The sequence below is a fragment of the Ascaphus truei genome, chromosome 13 (assembly GCF_040206685.1).
Source record: "Ascaphus truei isolate aAscTru1 chromosome 13, aAscTru1.hap1, whole genome shotgun sequence".
Lineage (NCBI taxonomy): Eukaryota > Metazoa > Chordata > Amphibia > Anura > Ascaphidae > Ascaphus > Ascaphus truei.
In genome coordinates this window covers 51,049,957-51,054,040 of record NC_134495.1, presented here as the reverse complement: position 1 = coordinate 51,054,040, position 4,084 = coordinate 51,049,957, and the positions used below count along the sequence as shown (strand labels likewise).

At 43.0% G+C, this 4,084-nt stretch overlaps 1 non-coding gene across 1 annotated transcript; it reads right to left on the bottom strand.

Annotated features, from left to right (window-relative positions):
* Nucleotides 1-706: 706 nt before the first annotated feature.
* Nucleotides 707-852, bottom strand: LOC142465328 (small nucleolar RNA SNORA79). Its single transcript, XR_012787856.1, has one exon. It is a non-coding gene; the product is annotated as a small nucleolar RNA SNORA79 (small nucleolar RNA).
* Between the last annotated feature and the right edge of the window lie 3,232 nt (nucleotides 853-4,084).

Below are 4,084 nucleotides of genomic sequence, written 5' to 3'. Positions count from 1 at the left end.
GTTGCTGATATTTTTTAAACTAAATATAAGCTTCAGGAAGCAGATTTAAAGGGGCAGTTCAAGCAATATCCTTCCCGGAGCACAGCCATGAACCAAACTGAAATCCCATAGCCCATCACCCAGGGCAGAGGTGAAACAGCTGTCATGGGTGGCACCAAATGATCCATGTGTATTTACTCGGAGCACAGGATCAGATTTCTTCTGCTGGCCTCAGTAACGTACCAGCTTGTGTTTTAAACCAATTTACCCCATGGCAGCCAGAGGACCTTTTAACTATCCTTTTAGGCACAAGATTGTGAAGGTAACTCGCCTTCAAGTTTTACACCGTAAAAATAGTCTGTTTCCTGGTCTTGTAACCCCTAGAGAATTAATAAAAAAAAAAAAAATATATGTGGAATTTACTATTGTACACAATAAGCCCAAGTAGAGTAGGACATTTGGTCATGGCCGTTTAACCGCAACTCTCCGCTGCAAGCAGTCACCCGCAATGGGTAAGTAAACCCACTACAACACTTATATTAACCCCAACCAGTAAAAGCCTTACCATAAAAGTGGCCGGTGGCTGAGGTTCCAGCAGCGAATCAGAATGTCCCATTCTGAGCCCGAACACCTGGAAGCTGTGAAGAGATATCAGTTCAGAGACTCTAACCTCTAATAAAGTAGTTTTGCAGCGATGCTGGGAATTAAATATATTTTAAACACAACCATTTGTCTGACCCCGCAAAATTCAGAGAGCGGATTTGGCAGCCAACCTGCCACACCACCCCCAGAGTGAAAAAGGTCATTTTAATCTGCGAAAGCCTAAAATCCCACAGCCCATTGCTTGGGGCAAAGAGAGAGGAACGGCTGTCGAGAAGCTCTAATACAGATTAAAACGGCAACAGCCAGAACTTGTAATAAGAGTATGGCAGTCACCGAAAGGGTGTAATAAGTCAACAACCCCACTAACCTCAAGTATGTTTAGATCACTGGGACCCGAGAGGCATTTATACAAGACTGAATACTACAGCTTTTTTGCCCTCTATCAGACACAGCGGTGGGTGCACACCGCTGAGTCATTAGGTGGCACATACCATGCATGTGAGTGCTACATGGTATAGCGTCATTAGGTGGCACATACTATGCATGTGAGTGCTACATGTTATAGAGTCATTAGGTGGCACATACCATGCATGTGATTGCTACATGGTATATCTGTTCTATGGATTGTGCTAGAGGTTGTAATGGGAAGAGAAGATATAAAAATAGACTTGCTAAATTACCTACAATTAATTTGCTGTGTCTGAAGCTGCAACCAGGTGCCCTCAAGGGAATAAATCTTAAAAAAAATAAAAAAAACACAGGAGAAACATTGGTTATTTTGCATAGAAGGAATAACGTCAAACAACTCGATTAGGGAGAGTATCTTGTTGAAAACTGAACACAAAACAAACAAACATTTGACTGATATAAAGCAGGTAGACTCGATGGGCCAAGTTGTTCTCATCTGAGATTTAGATGATACAAATTGACCCATGGCCATGTTTTGTATAGCCTACACCAGGGGAGCTCGAACTTGGAGCTGCGCCTTCCCTGCCTGCCCCACACCAGGTGCTTGCGCCTCCATTACTTTTTTTACCAGCATCAAATGATGGCGCGGGTGACGTCACATTACCCCATTGCCGTGGTGACGCGTGTCAAATAGCACCACTGGGTCATGTGACGTCGCATTGCTCTACGGCATCATTTGACACTGAGTTGCCATGGTCACGTGGTACAAGGCGGCTTCCGAATCCCAGTCAGTAGGTTAGAGGCCTCGCGCAATCCCACCATTTACTTTACATGCCTTGGGGAACACCGCGGGCCCCGAAAAATTCAATCCTGCGCAACCCTGGCCTGCACACCCAACATATATTTTATGTGTCGAAAGGAGTACTACTGGGAATGCAAGAATGTATAAAACAAAAAGATAAGAACCCCAAAGCACAAAACATGCAAGTCCTGAGATGCAGCTGTGAATAACTAGGCTATTAAGACTACTCCCTTAGCAGAGGCTAAGGGAATGTTTGCAGAGATAGTGTTGGGACTTGCAGAAAGAGGGCACACATTGATGTGGTCTGCAAGCTTACAAATGCTTTGGCCAAAAGGGTTAACCATGTGACCCTCACTTATGAGAAAAGAACAGAAGTATTTAACTATGACTTGTCATGTTGAATTGGAGTTCTGTCATTTGGTATAGCCACATGTATCCCAAGCATTATTGTATTCCCTTACTGTATTAACTCCTACCACCCCTGTTACGAGAATATACCACCACACTTTCTACAAAGTTTTTAACATTCCCCTTAGCCATGTCCTCCAGAACTGGAAAAGTACTCTAGGTGAGGTCTTACCAATGGTCTATAGTGACATCACTCTACAACTGAACATTGGATTTTCCCATTGCTTGCCTACTTCCAAGTCAGCTGAAGCAGTACCATCACTAGACTGCCCATTGAGTTTCTAGCAATCAGAGGATGCCACATGGCAGAGATAAAGGCCTGCTCAGAGCATATAGGGTAATCACAGAATTCAGGTGAAACACGGACTATGCCAACTCATCACCACAGGCCAGACCCTCAGCCAGAAGCATGGCTGGTACAACCACCAATATCAATCTACTCTGCACTACAGGCATACCCCGGTTTAAGGACACTCACTTTAAGTACACTCGCGAGTAAGTACATCTCGCTCAATAAGCAAACGGCAGCTCACGCATGCGCCTGTCAGCACGGCCTGAACAGCAATACCGGCTCCCTACCTGTACCGAATCTGTGCGCAAGTGGGGAGACTATAGAGCCTGTTACACATGCGTTATTTACATCAGTTATGCACGTAGATGATTGCAGTAAGGTACATGCATCGATAAGTGGGAAAAAGGTAGTGCTTCACTTTAAGTACATTTTCGCTTTACATACACGCTCCGGTCCCATTGCGTACGTTAATGTGGGGTATGCCTGTATTTGACTTCATAATTTTTTTTTCCTTTTAATTAGCAATTGCAGCATAATGGAAGTCTAGACAACCACTAAACAGCCCCTACCTTTGCCCTCAGTGTTAGTTGTGCAATATTAAAAGCCTTGTTACCCGAAAATTAACGAACGGGCTATTCTAACCACTGCGAAAAAAGTTGGTATTCTGCACAAACTGGCAACTTAAACTTTACCGTATTATAGCATTAAATATCTTAAAATTAAAACTGTACAAGCATTGCTCATCGTGCAGGTCTTATTTTAAAGGACAAACACCCAAGCAACATACAGACGTCATTAAAGTAGTACCGTGCATGGGAATTGTTCTGTTATTAGGTATGATAATCCACATACAGTAAACTGTTCAGGCGTTTGGCAGCATAAGAATTAGTAGAGCATACACAGCTTTGCAAGCCTTGAGTTTGAGATGCAGTATGGAAGCAGTGTCATTTCTTACCCATCACATTAGGTAATCATACATCTGAGATTCGGCACTCATGGGTCACCTTTCAGTAACACACAGGGGAAGCAGGATGTGAAGATCTCCAATAGGACATCTTTAAAAGAGAAAACAAAAATAAGCAAGATGCAAAATAGGGGTTTATAGCTTTTAGGCAACTGCACCCCACTGAGGTTCAGGGGATCCAGCTCAGAGCATAAAAATAATCATATGGTCCTCAGGTGAAACACGGACTATGCAAACTCATCATGGCAGGTCCACCCTCTACAGCAATTAGGTTGCAGAATCTTCCCACATTAAATAGGCCAACTAAAGTCTCCAAACCTTATCTCATCCAGATTGCATCTTGATCAGAAGCTGGGTTTAATGCGCGACATGTCCTAGAACAGGGGTGTAAGGAAAATAGAAGATGGGGCACACAGATTTCAAAAATAGAAAATATTTATTATAGCATACACAACATTTTGACCCAATAGGTATTTGTCAAATGCAAAAAAGTGCTTTTGTGCACTTGACAAAGACCTATTAGGTCGAAACGTTGTGTATGCTATAATAAATATTTTCTATTTTTGAAATCCGTGCGCCCCATCTTCTATTTTCATTGTATGCCGTGGATTGGACGCAGCCGATCGTA